The 17,843-nt window shown below is 45.5% G+C and overlaps 1 protein-coding gene across 1 annotated transcript in view; it reads right to left on the bottom strand.

Moving 5' to 3' along the window:
- Positions 1–17,843, bottom strand: part of spon1b (spondin 1b) — a 72,632-nt gene that overhangs the window by 26,843 nt on the left and 27,946 nt on the right. The gene's annotated exons all lie outside the window — the stretch shown is intronic.

Raw genomic sequence — 17,843 nt, 5'->3', positions numbered from 1 at the left:
ACGACTCGCATGCAAGTTATCGGCAGACGCTACAATCCACCGATGTTCCCTGAACTAGAGACGGGCATTTCAAGCAAAACTACTTTTTGAAATTCGCGCTGAATTATTTGATTTTATTCCGAATATTTAACCTATTTTAGTTTAAAATAGTGAACTACGGCTTTCTACTGCGACATTTACCGAGCTAAGTCGAAACTATTCCAAAAAAAAAAAGCCAAATGGCGTAAACTCATTTACACCCACGATGTACATTTACGTCAACAGCTCGTTAGCAAACAGTTACCGATTATTCGATGTTCAATCGTCCAATATTTTCTCCACCGACATGCTAAAAGCTCCACGATGTTTTGCACGCGTGTTGCTGGTCAGCTGCTTTTCACTGAAATCAAACGAGTGAAACGGGTGAAAGGGTATAATTTTTTTTTTTTTTTTTTTTTAAACTGCAGTTGAAGGGCAGGAAAACCAAAACGATGTGCTGAAAGGTGCCAAAAAAAAACGTTGGTTCCCCCCCCCCCCAGATTCCAGAGAACATTTTCCCCCCTCCCGACAGCTCAGATTGAAACGTACTCGTGTGAACGGAGGCGAACGCAGACACAAAGGCAGCCCGCGGCATTCCTCCCCAAATCCCCTGGACGGTCCCGGTTCTGCCCACTTATCACTCAGCTCACTTTGGAATGAAGTTCTGTCCGGAGGGACGCCGCGACATGAGGCTCCGTATTGTCTTTCCAGACTCGGGTCTAATAAAGGAAAAATGAGCGTGGGGGCTTTGGGAAAAGGTGTCTAATAAAAAAATCAACACTGCACTAATGCAATTACAATTGCATAGAGTGGGAGGGGGGGGGTCTACGGAGCAGATGGATGACTGGGCCACGACGTTGTAACTCAGTCGGATAAAATTCACATCTTAGGTCAAACTGTGTTAACACACACACACACACACACACGGAGAGAAACACCCTCCCGTGTTTTTTTTTAAAGTTTTTTTATTATTATTATTTCTAAAGTTAGTTCATGACGAAACAATCTAACCTCGTGGTAATAGATCGTAAGTCCACCCCCCCCCCTCCGCCCCCCTTTCAATCACTTCCTGACTCGCGCGGTTCGGTTGTTTATCGACCTCCCGCGACGCCGCTACGAAGCCGAGGGCCCGACGCCGTCTCATCTGTCCAATTACGTCGTAATTTACACTCGTCCCTCAACCCCCCCACCCTCCCACTCCCCCACACACACACCCCCCCGAAGCCTCACTAGATCCAAATCAATCATTTAATGCGCTATAATATCTTTTTTTTTTTTTTTACGACAACTGATCACTCGAAATGTTCTCGTCGTAACTCGATAACTCTGTGCCGTGACCCCCCCCCCCTCACCCTCCCCCCAGCTCACGTTGCAGCAGTTTGTGTTCAGTTTTTAATACTTCACATTAAGCACACACTTAAAATCTCCGGCGCTGCAAACCGCAAGCCCCGTGTCGGAAATGAGTTTTTACAACCGCGCTTCCGGCTCGTAATGGAGGGCGGCGCAGATGCCACCGGCAAATGTAGTAATATCGGCATATAAAAACACGCCGTTTTATTTGATGTAGCCAATTAAAGGCTCGGGTTTTTCCTCTAGTGCAGATGATGGTGGTTTAGGATTTATAGGTTCTCGTATCTGCTGCGACAGCAAAAAGCCACACCCATCCATTAAAAACTGGGGTTTCAAATCTGAAGTATTTGTCTGTAACATTAAGTATTTGTAAGTAAAGACTAGGATGATGTCATTATTCCAGCAGGTTTGAGAGGGTCGGGCTCTGCGCCGCGCTGGATAGATGAACTGTGCGAGTGGGCGGGGCGAAACCAAAAACAAAGGAGGCTTTGATGAAACAAGTGTCAGATAGTAAAGCCTGGGTTTATGTTTAAACACCCCACTCCCTCCGAAGCTCAAGTCATCGATTGTCCATCGCAGCGTTTTAACAAAAGACAATGTAATGGTCCAGTTTGTCAGAAATTGCCCGACCCCGAGTTAGAGGCTCAACTGGTGACATCACGACACGATGAGAAATTTGTTTCGTAAATGACAGACACACAACGACGGGTCGGCGTCACCGATGTTATCGAACCGGTCCTGAAAGTTCTCAACCCAAACTGCCGAATTTGATGCCACGGAAACGAAGCGAGAGAAATGCCCCCTCCCCCCCCTCTGGGCCATCGGACTTGGATTCAAAGGTTTCTTACTCCCGATCGACACGAGGGAAGTTTGTGATTCCAGAGAGTCCCGCCGCCTTCAAACTAGTCAGAAGGACGCAAACAAAAACGCAAAAAATATGATGTAAAATGGACAAAAACTTGAATCAAAGAATCAAAGCGATAACGGCGCGGCTCGGCGTTTTATGACAGCGCCGAAGCCACGGTACCGTGTGCGCACCTTTTTTTTTCTCTAGATATTCTTTGACGAAATGATTGTGTGTGTGTGTGTGTGTGTGTGTGTGTGTGTGTGTGTGTGTGTGTGTGTGTGTGTGTGTGTGTGTGTGTGTGTACACACCTGTGTGTGCGTTTTCCTCCAGCCTGGGGCTCTGGTAATCCATCACACCAGGTGTCAGGTGTAATATGTGACACATTCACCGGAGGAAACGTTGTCACATTAAGTCGGCGTGGACCCTTTTGTCGGGCTCCGTCTCGGCGAACCTCTCTCTCCGTTTGTTACCGAGGAACCCGAACAGCCGCAATTAATAACGTGCTGAAGAACGAGGCGGAGATCTGAGCTTTGCGTACGCTGACGGAAGAGCCTGTACATGCCCGAATATTAGTATTTACACGAGGATAAATGAGGAGCAAAAAGCACGTCGACACGGATTAAAAAAAAAAAAAGAAGTGCTAATACACCTCTTAGCGGTGGAAGAGCGATGTGTTTACCGAGGCATTTAACTTCGAGGCAGCTTGGTGGGGTGGGGAGGGTGGGGTGGGGGTGTGTGAACGAACAAACAAGCAAAGAAGTCATTTTCATCAGTAATATAATGTAAAGACCGAAATATAAAAAAAACATTGTGATAGATGAGAAAACACACTCACACACACACACACACACACACAAAATCCCCAACACACTTTGAAGCTGAAATAAGAAATTAGATGTTGTCAATTCAATGAAAATAAATCAACAGGCATGAAAGCGCTTTTGAAGCCGCGGTCGTCCCATAGAAGAAAATGCGGGCGCTTTGGCAGAGAACCTTTTATTATTATTTTTTTTTTTTTCCTTTTTAAATTTACATTTGAAATGGATCTGGAAATGGAGACGACGTTTTAAAAGACTGCTATCCAGCCGACACTCATCCAAGAAACCTCAAAGGCTTTTTTTATTATATTTTTTTAGGGGAGGGACCCGTGGGGGTGAGGGGGGGGCAAGAGGAACGGGTGGCAGGGCGACCAGGTATTTCCACCTGGTCGGCGTGTGGTTCTTTTGTTTAAGGCGTTTTGAGACGAGAAACTTCTGGCTTTTCTTTTCTTTTCTTTCTTTTTTTCCCCAAGGACAAGAATGCAGCCTTTTCCATATAATTAATCAAAAACTGAAGTCTTTTGCAGTTGTTGTTTTTTTGCTGTAATTTAGGAACAAGGCGGAGGTCATTATGTGCTCAACTGAGAACGGGCTCTTTTTCTCTGGTGAAGCAACGGTGATGATTTTGAAACTGCTTCTGGCAGTTTCATTTTGTGTTGCATTGTCGTAGATAGAAAAACCCAGATTGACCTAGAGAGAGAGAGAGAAAAAAAAAAAGACTGATCTGACGACTCAATGGTAAAAGGTCTTGGTAAGTTTCTCTCATTTATCGTTGCCATGGCTACGATGAACAATCGAATCTGATTCGGCCGGAGGGTGTGCGACATTTTCAGATAACGGCACATCTCTGAACCTCAACGGTGTCGACGTTTATTTTAAGACGATGCCAACTGAGAGTTTCCATTTAAAAAAAAACTTAAAACAAAATACAAAAAATTAGGGATGATCTGCCACGCCGTTAACCACGCCAGCAACTTTCAATCGAACCGCTTTGCTCCCATTTTCGGAGCGTTAAGTTTTTCTAAAACAGAATTATAATATTGGATCTCTCCAGGTGAAGCATAAATCTTACAATTTGTGTGGCTTGTCTAAAGCTGGATTTATAATTTATGCGAGGCGCCCGGGAGCAATTCTGCCATGGATACTTATAGCCTAAATTTTAATTTGGTTTCTACTCTTTATTTTAATCGAATTAAAAACACTAAAAAGTGTGCAGTTTTGTGCTTCACAAGAAATCCAGGTGTGTTACGCAGGTGGCAGCTAATGTAGCATTGTGCCGCTAGCCTCGGAGAGTTTCACGTTTTCAAACTCGTGGTCTTCCCTTCGAGGTTGTTTCCAAAAAGCCTCTGACTCCGTCGACTCCCGTTCTACTTGTCTCATGAAGTACGAGTCGATGTATTATTCGTTTTCTGGCGGTCCGTCCTGAAACGTATTAATTAGATATTAGGCCTAAAAAAAAAGCTGTTTTTGGCTGACGTGTCTGTTTGATTGACAGGCCTGCTGTGCAATCGGGTTTCCGCTATCAGTGGGCGGGACGTAGCATCTTCGGGTTTCCAATCTCACAGAGTCAGATCCCCCGCTGGACCCCCACCTAGCTCGTCCAAATATGGTCGCTGCTGGCTCCAAACCAGCAAGACAGCGACGACCAAAATCCGAAACTGGAGGCTAATTATCATTATCATCATCATCATCATCATCATCATCATCATCATCATCAGGATCATCATCTAGAAATCCTGCACTGCAGTGTTCTTCAATCAAACCGGTCTTCAGGGATCAATCTTAGATAATCAGAGACTTGAGTTACACCCAGAACATCAGCTTGCTGCTGCTGACCTGACCGTGGTATACGAAACCAATAAAAACCAAGATTATGAACTTTATCTTCAAGTAACTCAATTCTGATTAGAAAAAAAAAAAAAAAAAAACCTCTCAAGGAAAGGAACATTTTGAACGAGAAAGATCAAATGTTTCAGGGCGACGCTCGTTCGGAAGAAATACAGCGTCGGTTCGAGGAAGTAAGAGTTTGGAGTAAGTTCACGAAGTTGAAAAAGAGCAGCGGGGGGGGGGGGGAGTCGGGGGCGGGGGGGGGGGGGGGGGGAGGACCAAAAGCACAAGTACAGACGTCGCAGAGAAAGGAGCGTTGGTTCGGAGCGGTGAGGGAGGAAGGGGAGCGGGGTCGGAAGAAAAGTAGAGTTTGGCGGCGAGAGGAGAGAAAAAGGGAGAAGAGGGAGGTCAGCGAGGGAGCGAAAGTCCAGTAATTGCTTTGACCTTGAGCTGAGCCGAGGTGTAACTCAGTCAAAGCGAATGATGAATTCCATGCCCTCGGCCCTGTCGCCGGAATAAAGCCACCGCTCGCGGGGATTTTTGTTTATGGCCGCTTGGAAAAAATAAATAAATAAACTCGGGAGGGAGGACAGAAGAGAATTTTTTTTTTTTTTTGCCAGCCAAGTTTCACAGCCGCCCGGGGAAGCCGTTAAATGGGAAACGGTGGACCGGAGGGGAACCTTTTGAGGCCAGAGAAACAAGACGGACTTCGGTGGAAGTAATTGGGAAGATGGATTTTGATGGCGTGGCCTGTCAGGCGGATGTTTACGGCCACTGATAGACCGATCACTGGAGAAGGACTCGGAAAAGGAAAAGCCAGCACTCGCGCTGTTTGTGCTCTTTTCTTTTAGGCTCCTGCCGCTCCAGAGTTTCCAGCAGAGAATACATTAACAGGTTATTTTCCTGCTCATTAAACTTTCATAAGGCTTACAGCAGCTACAGGGAAATATGTCATATTCTGAAATGCCTTGCACCGTGTAACCCGCGGTATGAAAAATATCTTTTACGTGGTAAAAGGTCCTTAACTTAAAGGCAAATTCAAATCTATTCGGTTTTGCTTTCGAATTCAATGCAAAGTATATTTTCCGTGTGTCAATTTTAATGTCTGAAAACTATTTTTACATTCAGGATTACTCACCAAAACTCATCGTGTGTGTCGTTGAGATCTAGCAAATGGGTTTTAAGCGTGTTGCGAGGTCCGCTCGCACCTCGGCTGATGGCTATTATAATGGCGGATTTTCCAATTATAGCGGAAAGAACGTTTCTCTGCAAAGGAAACGGGTCTGCTCAAGGGGACGGCATTGCAAGAGAAAAAAAACAAAAAAACAATTCGATAATTTGCTCAGAGCTACTTGGCTACCTTTACCGCGACCTAGTCCTGACTTTGAGGGGAAATTCTTAAGAAAATGTGCGATTCCAAGAAGTTTCTTGAGCTGAAAACACACAGGCGCGACAAGTCGACTCGCCGCCTTTAGCACCAACAGAACCACAAAGGGCTTTAAAAAAAGAAAGAAAAGGAAATGATTGACATGTTGCCCGTTGGCCTTGCGAAAACGGTATTGTGCGTCGTTCTTGACCTCGACAATTGGTCTACCCTCGTCCATTGTGGTACAGGAAGTGGTGAGGAAGTCGAGCTGCGACAGGAAAAAAGAAAAAAAACACGTTCTCTGGGGAAGTAACTTCACGTCAGATGAAAGTTGTGGGATAAAAAAGAAGCACGCTTTCCTCCGAAATGTCAAGTAAAAATACATCTTAACGATTATTCACGAGCACTCGTGCGAGGACTCGGTTCTCGGTCGTGTTGCGTTAAACACCGCTCAAATCTTCGCAGTGACGCCGCTGGAAAAACATTTCCACTTCTTCATTTCTAAAAAAAAAACAGCCCGAACAGAAAAAGAAAAAAAAAAAAAACAAATTATAATGATGGAAATATCATTACCCCCGCACTCTGAAAAAGGTGCAAATGCTGCTACGACTTCCACTCGAGTCCCCGCGGTCCGTCCCGACAACAAACGTCTCCCTCGGGATCCCGTTCGGTAATTATCTTGTCACGGCGCTAGATTGCTGTGTTGAACACAACTGATTACACCCGGGCTGATTGGCGCAAAATATAACCGGCTCCGGCGTCCCTAATGAAGAGGGATGTGAACTGGTGTCAAGCTGCCATCACGCAGTAAATGCCAGCCCGCGTGTCAGCGCTGACATGCGGGCTGGGCGGGGGAGGGTGGGAGAGGGGGAAGGGGGGCGCTGATCGCGCCCCAATATCCGGCTGATAAGTGTTAAACAACGGCGGAGCGACAAGGATGACACGGAGGGAATGAAAAGAGAGAGAGAGAGAGAATACTTTGCAAAAAATACATTCGCAATCAAGGCAACGGTCGCCGTTAACGACGACCGGCGGGTTGCCGTTAACGACGACCAGCGGGTGGATCATTAACTTCAAGCTGCACCGGAGACGAGCGGACGACAGCGGTCGTTTTTTTTTTTTTTTTTTTTTTGTCGGACCGGACCGAAAAACAACAAAGGTTTTTAAATTTAGTGCACCCGTTCGTGATCGACGGCGGATGAAGCGGGAAATTATGGAGGTCGACAATTTACCGACTTGTTTATTTTCAGTTCCACGTCTCGGCAACCGTCGGACCGACCGCTACGAAGACGGACATCGAAGGGGTGAATCCTCGCGACTTTAACTACCGCCTGCTTTCCGCCGCGTGCCGCGACACTTTAGCTCAACTGCGGTTAAACATACGTGAATATAAGCATGATTCTTGAACAAATCTGCATTTTTCACAGCAATTTCGAGTTAAATGAACATAAATCGAACCCTCTGGCTGTTGTTTTTAATCCGATATTATTTTCAATAATACTCATCGCTTAATTTCTGTAGACAAACTTATGCAACATAGATGGCAGGTTGAATTGAACTTACTTTTTATTCACTTTTATCTCCCCACAACAACCTTCTTTGTGACTTATGTACACCAAACCAGTGGCGGGCAACGGTGCAGCAAACAGCTCCTCACCGTCGTCATTTGGGGTTCATCTCCAAAAAGGAAACACGAGAGAGAAGGATGGAATAATAGTACGACGGCTGGGGTTTGGTGAGAGGAAACGAGGGAAGTTCGGCGAGAGGAATAACAAAGGAGGGAAGAACAGTGACGGCAGAAGAGCGGGAAGAAAAGGAAGCAGATGGAGTCACGACCAAAGGAAGAAGGCGTGGATGTGACAAGACGGGGCACTGTTTAACATGCGTCGGGGATGGGGAGGGGATGGAGGGGGGGGAGTTAATGCTTCGGTACACATGATAGACGCGGTCTCGTTATAAGAAAAAAACCCAAAAACAACAACAACTCCCGACATTTCTACCCGGTCGTCGTGTGAAGCTAACAGGCTACCGTACATCCCTCCCGTCGGCCGTCGGTGTTTTTCTGTTGCCGACCGACTGCGAGACCTCGCTGCAAAAAGAAACGTAATCTTTCCTCCCCGCCGCTAATGAGATACACTGGAAAACGAATAATTAGGATGAGAACCGACGGAGGGGCGGGCGCCAATAGCTTTAAAAAATAAAAAAAAATAAAAATCGGTTCATTATTTTGAAAACCTGCCGAGACCGGCTCGGATCTCGGCCCGGGAGGCCCCCGGCGGCTCGGGGAGGGGGAGGGGGGGCTAATTGGGGATTCACGATGTGATTGCGATTATCGATGGCAGAGCGGAGAGGGCGGTCGGCCGCCGTTAATCCTGACCCGCTTCCAACGGAGCCGGCGCCGACACAAACAACAGGAGCGGACTCGCATCCTGGTGGACGAGCGTGACTTTTAATGAATACAAATTCACAATTAGGAGAGGAAGATGGGAGGCGCGGGCACGCACACACACACACACACACACACACACACACACACACACACACACACACACACACACACACACCAAAAAAACAAAACACACACAAGCACAGTCGCTGCTGCAGATGCAAAATGTATAAAGCGACAGCTGAAACAGAAAACGGTGGAGGTCCATTTCGTCGACGCCCTACCACAGGATCAATATCGACGACGGAGGATGTAGATAACGAACTTAAGGGCAAAGATATGGCTTCGGGGGAGGGGGGGTCCGATAAAACCGTGCGAATGCCGAGATGGACTTTCGGAGGTTGGGAAACAGTCGTTGAGAAAACAAAACAAAACCGGGCGGTGGGCAGGGGGGGCGGTGGGGGTGGGGGGGGGAGAAGCCCTGACAGGGAAGTGAAATGACCGAACAAAATAAAACAAAGTAAGACGCGTCAAGGACAAGGACGGGCCCCGCGGTGCCGGGCGGGCCCTCACAAACTGTCTCGCCACAGCCTCAATCTCCTCCATTGATTTGCTGACTCGGGGGATCTTTAGCCCCCCCGAGTGAAAACGATCCATCGTGGACACCGGTCTCTGTCAGCGCCGTGCATTTTTAAAATACCTTATTAAACATTTACGACCGGGCAAGCGTTATTACAACCACAATCCTATTAATCTAATTCATCACTTATACATCACTGGATTATCCCTTTGGCTCTGCTGTCACTAATGTTTTGTTTTTGTTGTTGTTAGACTGAATCTACTTTGTTCATGAAACCAGGAGGATCACATACCGTACGTTGGAAACCGCGGCATCGTGACATATGAAATGTGATAATTTATAAATTCAACAGACGGTTTAAACACAAACACACACACACAAAAAAGCATTGAGGATTTTCAACGTGGGTAAATTGTGGAATAAAAGGCACTTTCAGAGCCGGCATTAAAGAGGATACGACGATGACTTCTGAAAGAAAAAGAATAAAAATTAAATTCCCCTCGGTCCATCTGAGCATTGAGCTTTAAACGAAGTTACGCTACAAAGTGAAGCGTTAAAAAGCCTTTAAGATGAAAGACGTGAGATGCGTCTGCGGGAGATGTCGTCATTCCTGTCGAACACCAGAATGTAATTGAGCTGCAACGCTCTCTTAGTCCTTTTAGTCCTTTTAATCCTGCCCGACGCCGTTTACGAAAGTCTGTATTTGACTTTTTTTTTTGTTTGAATTTGTGTTTTCCTTCCGGGCATCCATACTAGGACCAGAAGTCATGTTTCAATTATGAAAAAAAAAAAAAAAACAAGCGGACGTGGCTTCGTAGCGGAAGCGCCTTAAGCTGCTATACCACCGATGGCCACTGGAGGTCGGCTCCGAAAAAGAAGCCTGTGGCTCCATAGACTCCCATTCAACCGGTCTCATAAAATTGTAGGTCAATAAAATGTAGTAGTACCGTCAGGTTTCCAATTAGATCGAGTCGGATCCACCTGCTCGCTCCAAATATGGTCACTTCCTGCTCCGAACTAGCAAAGGTGGCGCCGGCCAAATTCCGACCTCGAGGCTTCACAACGGCCGTTCAACAAACCGACGGGTGACGTCACTGCTGGTTTTCAGCAGTTTAAGGGGTTGAGGTTCGACAGTAGTGAGTCCAGAGTACAGTTTCCCTTTAACGTGTATATGTGGTGGCAGTTTAGTCGCATTGTGGAATATATTCTTTGAGGCCTCGGTTGGCGCTCGAAGTCGGACGTCCGTTTTTAGATGGCTCATGACCACGTGGACTACTTCACTCGACTGAAAACGAACGATTAAATGCAAAAAGATTGACACCTGTTTCGTCCCGTGACTCGACCGTAACGTCGGTTGTTTCTCCGACAGCTTTGAGATGTGAGAAAAAAAAAAAAAAAAAATCTGTTTTACAATTTAAGCTGCATAAACCGAACACGCTGCTGTCGGAATCGCAAAACAAAAGATCTCACAGTCGTTAATTGGTAGAACAAGCCGAGGTGCGAGGAGACGGGATCTTTTTTTTTTTCGAAAACCCATCTCGGGCAGTCACCGTCCTCCGCATCGTTTGTCCAGTTGTCTCCCTCCCGAAGCTCTCAGCCAATTAGAGTCAGTTGTGAGACGCCGTCCGTCTGTCAGGCGCCAAAGGCTTTCCAAAAAAAAAAAAAAATCCCCCCAGGACCGACTTTCACTGGCGTGATGTGTGTGTATATCTGCCTGTGTGTGTGTGTGTGTGTGTGTGTGTGTGTGTGTGTGTGTGTGTGTGTGTGTGTGTGTGTGTGTGTGTATGCACCATTGTCATCAGCTGCTTCCCGACTGAACCACCCCTCACTTCATTTCCCAGATAGCGTTACAAAATACGACTCCCACAAATCACACAAAGATGCTCACAGATGGAGGAAGTTGCACACGCGAAAGAAAGACTAAATAAATAAATCAAACCGGCACCGGGGCTGAGCCGTCTCTCATTTTCCACCCACCTCCCGCTCTCGGAGACAAGCGAGAGTTAAAGTCCAAATATAGTGCGGCTGACAACACCCCCCCTCCGCCCCCCCCCGCCCCGCCTTCATAGCAACCTGCCGCACGACCGGCCCGACCAAACTCCCGTCGAATCAAAAGCGCCCGGCGTCGGAGAGCAACCAGACAAACAAAACTTTTTTTTAATAGCGGTTAAAAGGTTAATATATTCTCCTTTTTGCTTTTTTTCTTTTATTTATTTTTTTTCTTAAATCCAAGATGATGCATATCTGATTAAAAGAAGGTGCCCGGAGGCAGAGAGAGAGAGAAGCGTGAATTGATGGAGACGCCTCCCACCTGTAGATATCAAGACGTTTACGATGAATAACAATGGCGCCGTGAAAATTCAATTATTCCACTTGTGGTTTCCATCGGCGTGTCGTTTCATTTCTGAAGCCTGCCAATCACTCTCGGTATCCCCCGAAGGGAGGACGGGGATGCGAGGCGCCGCTCCCAACAAGTGCTTACATGCGCCTGCGAGCGCTGTCGCGGTAGAGATGATAAAAAACAAAAAGAATAATAATAATAACTTTACGGACTAAATGCATTTGCAATCTTCTTTAACAAAAAAAACAGAAGTGGCAACAAAACACAAAAACATGTCGGCCAGCACGCAAAATGCTAAATTTAGTGTTACTTTTAGTTGTTTAAGTTTTATTTTAAGCACTCTTTATGTGAAACAAAATCTCTGTTTAACCCAGAAAATACAGCTTGCAGTGGAGACCGCATTATTCTAGATTGTGTAAAATCAGATTTCTATTATGATGTTTGAAGCAGGTCTACGTGCTATAAATGCCTTTATTCAGCAACTGTGCTGTAAGTTTGTGATGTCACAAAACTCCCTCTTGTGTCACGTGTCGAGCGCAAAGCACCTTTTGCGCGGAAGAAAACACCAAGCAGGAACTCCGACGCCGAGCTAGTGATTGGTTTGGGGGGGGGAGGTGTCACTCAGAAAAGAGTCAGCCAATCAGAGGGGGAGGGTCACTGATATCGAAGCACTTTAAAGACACGGACACAAAACAGCCTGTTTTCGGTGGAGCGCCGGAGAGAAGTCATATAATCTGATAAAAATCGAATTAACCAAAGCTACCATTTACCCAAAATAATTACGCTAATAGTTCATATGGAAGATGGTGATAACTGTTGCTTCAGGAAACAGACTAATGAGAAATTCACGACAAAAAAAAAAAAAAAGCGTTTGATGACTGAAATTAACGCGCGATTTACGACTTCAATCAATTTATATTTCCTTTTAAAAATAGTAAAAGTAAACTTTTCTGCAAATAAATTCAAATTAAATCGAGAAAAATTATATTTTAGATAGGTTTTTATTTCATGTAGAGTTTTTGCATGGTTAAAAAAAAAAAAAAAAAAAAAGTGTATCGGCAGTCGAAAAAGGACTTTGACTCAAACTACGAAATGAAGATGCAGTGCGAGCGAAGGAGCTGCGAAGTCTACCGCCTCCTCTTCCTCCTCTTCCTCTTCCTCCGAACAGCGATCCTGGCCAACTACCAAAAAAAAAAAAAAAAATGGCCCCTCGCTGCTTCTTCTCGACGGAGTGTCGCCACGGTGACGGCTTGACAAAACGTCGCGGGGAGCGAGGCGCGCACGGAGACGGGGGAAAAGTGCATCACTTAAAGCGCCACTTCCTCGGCTCTTAATCTGACAGGTGTCACGAGGAAAAAAGGAACGGGAGGAAGAGTTCGGAGGCACTCGGAGCGCCGTGTGTTGTCTTTTCCCTTTTCAGCGCTGCAAAAACAAAGATGTAGCGTGTGTGTGTGTGTGTGTGTGTGCGTGTGTGTGTGTGTCACACCTTTTCTATCTATCTGTATCTGCAGCTGTGATAACGTGCGCAGCGTTTTGAGCGGAGAGATGAAGGTGGAGGGCAGCTCTCTCGGTCCTCTTCCCGTTCTTCTTCTTCTTCCTCCTCAGGACGACCCGTCTGCTTGCGAGGCGTTACCGTGGGAACGGATCGAAGGAGTCATCGGGGACGGAGAGCGACGGGATAAACTTCTTACGTTTTGGTTAGCGATGTGAGTGGATGTCGTTTTTGAAGAACTTTTTTTTTTTTTTTTGGGCCGGGGAACGAATTCACGGTTGCGCAGCCCCCCCCCCCCCACCCACAAATGTCAGAATAAAACCACACCCCGGTCGCGCTCCTGACCCGACGGCGTATTTTTCGGGTTTTTAGACACCGAAGGTTAACGTCGCCAAAAATTAAAAAAAAACAAAAACACGTTAAGCTTCCACGCAAAAGAATCGCACGTCAAATGTCTTTTTCACGACTACGGGGAAAAAAATAAAAAGAATTAAAAAAAAGAATTGACAAATCCTTTTTTTTTTTTTTTAGAGGTGAGCGAGAGTCCCGGTAGACCTTTGAGGTTTTTCGGGATAATTGAAATCACCGCGGAAGGCGGAGAACAGCCTTAACGTCATTAAAATGTCATTTGACTGGGGGTCCGTGATCCCCCCCCCCCCCCCCAACAAAAGTCTTGTCGGCCCGGCAGCTCTTGACATTTTCCGCCGTCTGATCTCGCCGTGATCCCACCTGGCTGAGAGCACCGGGGGTTTCTCACGGAGTCAATAATTAGGTAGCTACAGAGTTTTTTTTTTTGTCCTCTCAAGTGCACCGCGGCATTACTTTTTTTTTTTTTTTTTTACTCCACTTCACATTTTACAACCCGGGATCGCTCTACACTCTCCGCCGCCGCGTGACATTTCCAAAGCAATGTGCCGTGTAATTTTGTTTCCCCAGCAGGAGAGGTGGTGACATAAAAAAAAAAATTAAAAAAAAAAAGATCCTCTTATCTTCCCCAAAAAGGGACATGAATCTGTCCTATCTCGTCTTGTTTTAAACCCCCGCTGACATTCGCAGGCTCCGGTTTACAATTAGCCTCCTCGGGCTTCCTAACAGCTGGTAATTTGTGCTTTGTGCGCGTTTACAAAAAGACGTTGGCACCTGTCAGATGGAGAAAAAAAACAACATCTAATTCATCAATTTTGTCTGTGGGGGGGGGAAAGATCAGTTAAGAGGTATTTGACACATCTGAAGAAAGATCCTTTCACCGAATAGGCCGCGACGCACTTTACTGGCCCTCGTTCAAGAATTCAAAACAAAGAGGTTTTTGTTCTTAATTGGCACCGGGAAGCTGTTTACGATCAGCGGGTTTCCTTTTTTTTTTTTTTTACTCTCCTTTTTCGAGCGGTCCACCTGTCGGCCTCGGTGAGGCGAGTTTTCACCGACGCCGAGAGCTCATAAGTTGGTTTTCTTTGAGAAGCACGACGTCGTGTCGACAACTATTCGGCGTCTAAATATTTGCATACAGGAAGAAGAAAAAAAAAGTCCCTCGGTGTGATTTCTGGCCGGTTATTAGATACACCCCCCCGCCCCCTCCCCTCCTCCCCCTTACTTTTTGGGCCCGGCCGGCGCTGGGCTGCGGAGAGGTTGGTCTTGAGGCTTTGTCCACACATCACCACAGCTGATTGCTCCTCTGGATGGTTGGGATTCTCGGCTAAGACAGGGATTACTGACCCATGTCGGCTTCCCACCTTTACAGCGGCCACTGCGACGTTTCACCCAGTCTGAACTTCGGCAAATTGAAAAGATGTGCGTGCGTGCGTGTGTGTGTGTGTGTCTCTTGCTTGTACGTACAACCTTGAAAAAGATTGATCATATTTTCTAACGGCTCCCAGAAAACTTTTACCTACAAGGTGAAAAGGAAAAAAAGAAAAAAGAAGTGTGCTTTCGCACGAGGACGCGCACAAAACGCTGAAAATGAAACAGTGGCACCCCGGTTTTGAGCTGCTTAATTTACCTCACAATTACACCTCAATTGTGGGAAATAAATTGTTTTTCTCATGGAATTAAACAATTCCCTCTTTTTTTTTTTTTTTTTTTTTTTTAATCCAAAGTGAACTGTTTGTTATTTTGCTGGAAAAAAAAAATCTCAATCTCTGTAATAGAAATCTCAGAACAGCTGGTTATTTTGTCAATTTGTTGCCACGGCGATGATTGTTTTTTTTTATCAACAAAAGCCAACTAAATACTTGAGTTCAACTTTTTCATTTCAAACCACCTCCAAATGTGGTTTGGATCCAATTCAGAAAAAAAACAAAAACAAACATGCTTCTTGTGTTTTTATTTGCTTTCCATACTTTCCAAAAATCACAGATACAATCTGAATGCAAAAAAAATACACGATCTAACTTTCTGCAAGAAAGCAAGTTCGTATGTTTCAAATAAATATGGAACTATTATTAGTATTAAAACCACGGACATGGTGAAGAGTTGTGAAGCTATTCTTAAAAACAAAAAAAAAGCTCCGCTACTATTGGCTGGAGTAAAAGCAGCTGAATGATTTCTATTCAGTGAGCGTAGTAGCACATTAGCACAACACAAGAAATATCAGTACTTTGAATGAATGTTCCTCAGTGCAGGAATCTATTGGTCTTAGATTCATTAATTAGATAAATGATCAAACAATTCTGAAGGATATTCATTGCATACATGAATATTCTTTTAAAAAATGCCAAACATTGATCAGTTTCAGCTTCGCCAATGTGATGATTTGCTGATGATTTGCTGTTTTATACTCCTTCAGGTTTTGGTATTTAGGGCAGACACTAAAAAAAACATTCGATGGACTATTTACTTCCTATTTTTGGGACATTTAGCAGCTCCTACATACATACATATATATATATTTCAATTCTAGTTATTCAAAAACAGAATGTTTTTCATTCTTGCCTCGGCCTTATTAGCACGTGTGTTTTGTAAAGACAAAATCTTTTGAATTACAGTTTGTCATTTTTTTTTCCCCTTTACTTCTCAAATGGCAAATAATAACACAAAAAGGGCTTTAAGAGCCGCCCGTTACTACGACAACTCAATAGCCGACATTCCAGCGCACGGCGTACAATCGAGCCGTTTCATCCGACGGCTTCGACGGCTAACATTCCAGTCCGCACGGTACACAATCAAGCCATCTCGGCCCGCCGTGAAACGGGCTGAAGTTTTCATTGTGCCGGGGTAGTTATTAGCCGCCGGAGACAGACAGAGCCAGCCAAGAGAGGAGTTAGGGCTGTCCGTCAGCCCATAATGTCTCCACGCAGCGGCCCAAACCAAAACCGACAGGCACACACCGACGCTGACAGCCCACTAACAACACGCTATTGTTCCCTCGCAAATGGCCCGGGACACACCTTTCAGTGCCCAGAGAAAAGAGAGAGGGAGAGTGTGTGTGTGTGTGTGTGTGTGTGTGTGTGTGTGTGTGTGTGTGTGTGTGTGTGTGTGTGTGTGTGTGTGTGTGTGTGTGTGTGTGTGTGTGGTAGAAAGAGACGCATGTATACTGTAGGTTCACACACATGTAACATGTTAATCAGGGTCGGTACGTAGAGAGATGAAGTGAAACCTAATGCTCCCACCGGCCGTGAAAAAAAACAAAACACCAAAAAAACCCAAAAAACATTAGATTTGAAACCTTTTTATAATTTCCACGTGATTGGCAGGTCTTTTAATACGTGCACTCAGGAGGGTTTTAAATCGAATGACTTGTTTTTATAATGTGTTTGCGTGCGAAATGAATGCAACGTTGGAAAAAGTGCTTTAGTGTAAGGTAAAAAGGGGCTGCTTTAATGCACTCCATTATTTTATTTTTTTACCATTAAGCGTGCGCAATCATTTACATCAGTTTATTCTGTCTGCAGTGTAGTAAGTGCAAAAATACGTTTTTTTGTTTTTGTTTTTTTGCCCTTTTTTCAGTGTAAATTGAGTGATTCAGTCCTCTACACCTAAAAGCATGAGGAAAGCCTTCGACGATGTCTTGGGCATCACGACCTTGACGCATAAAGCAGCACTTAAATTCATTATTAGGGATGAGTTTTGAATTTTTAGATTCGAATTGTCATTAAAATGTCAAAAAAAAAAAATCAAACAGTATATACCGTGTCTCACTTTTTTCCGTTGTAATGCTGTACTTCCGTCAACAGGTGGCGGCAATGTACCCAAAGGCTGTTTGCCAACCGCCACTAAGCAACAAGCGGAGTCTGATGTCTCGTCTCGGAGATCCACGAAGATTTCTGCGAGGCGACGGTTTTTAGAAGTCGGACGCCGAGTTTGCGACGCGAGTGACTGCGGCGTCGTTTTCCCCAAAAAATATCCCGATCAGCGTACGCGACTGTCGTTCCCGTTGTTCAATCAGCGGCTGGTTGTAGTGCGTTACTCCCGTCTGAAGGTGGCGGTAACGCGCCTAAAAGCCGTTCGCCCGTCTGTCAATTACTAATCCGACAGTTCCCCGGGGAATTTCCAAATAGTGTGTTTTGCCCGACGTTCCCGTCTTCCTGCTGAGGACCGAGTGCCGCCGTATCACCGTTTTGACATATTACCTGACGGTGGAGTTGTTTTCTATTGTCTGATATTTGGATGTGAAAAGACATGCAAGCATTTGACCTACCTACGCACTCGCGCAGGCCTGCTCAAGCAAACCTGTCAGCTGTGTCCTGTCATGCGCTCCTCGCCGTCTGCGCTACGTTTCAATTTACACACACACACACACACACACACACACACACACACACACACACACACACACACACACACACACACACACACACACACACACACGTGTGCGCACACACG

This window comes from Brachyistius frenatus, unplaced genomic scaffold, assembly GCF_029030835.1.
Source record: "Brachyistius frenatus isolate BFR_SWC_R1_liver_20210118 unplaced genomic scaffold, ASM2903083v1 Contig_139, whole genome shotgun sequence".
NCBI classification, from domain to species: Eukaryota; Metazoa; Chordata; class Actinopteri; family Embiotocidae; genus Brachyistius; species Brachyistius frenatus.
Note: the sequence above shows the minus strand (reverse complement) of the source record. Positions and strands in the feature narration are given on the sequence as shown.